This window comes from Mus caroli, chromosome 4 (genome assembly GCF_900094665.2).
Source record: "Mus caroli chromosome 4, CAROLI_EIJ_v1.1, whole genome shotgun sequence".
Taxonomy (NCBI): domain Eukaryota; kingdom Metazoa; phylum Chordata; class Mammalia; order Rodentia; family Muridae; genus Mus; species Mus caroli.
In genome coordinates, this window is record NC_034573.1 from 174,365 (window position 1) to 174,948 (window position 584).

A 584-nucleotide genomic window follows, 5' to 3' on the forward strand; every position below is an offset into this window, starting at 1 on the left:
AAGAGGAACAGCTCTGAATCTGCACGAGCTTTTGCTTCTTATTTCTCATTTTAAACTCCTGGGGTCTGTTAGAGTCTCTCCAGGACACTCCATTGTCCTGCAATGCATCGTTTAGCCAGTTAATAAAGTGTCTTATTTGTTAAGCTTTGAGAATCTTGGGCCAGGTTCATGGGCTGGAGTTAACCTTTAATCTCTGTGAGTTTGAGACCAGGGTTTTTTGAGACAGGGTTTCTCTGTAACCTTGGCTGTCCTGGACTCATTTTGTAGACTAGGTTGACTCATTTTGTACACTAGGCTGGTCTTGAATTTACAGAGGTCCACCTGCTTCTGCCTCCTGAGTGCTGTGATTAAAGGCATGTGCCACACCACACCTAGCATAACCATGTTTTTATTTTTTTAATTTTTTTATTACGTATTTTCCTCAATTACATTTCCAATGCTATCCCAAAAGTCCCCCATACCCTCCCCACCACTCCCCTACCCACCCATTCCCACTTTTTGGCCCTGGCGTTCCCCTGTACTGGGGCATATAAAGTTTGCACAACCAATGGGCCTCTCTTTCCAGTGATGGCCGACTAGGCCAT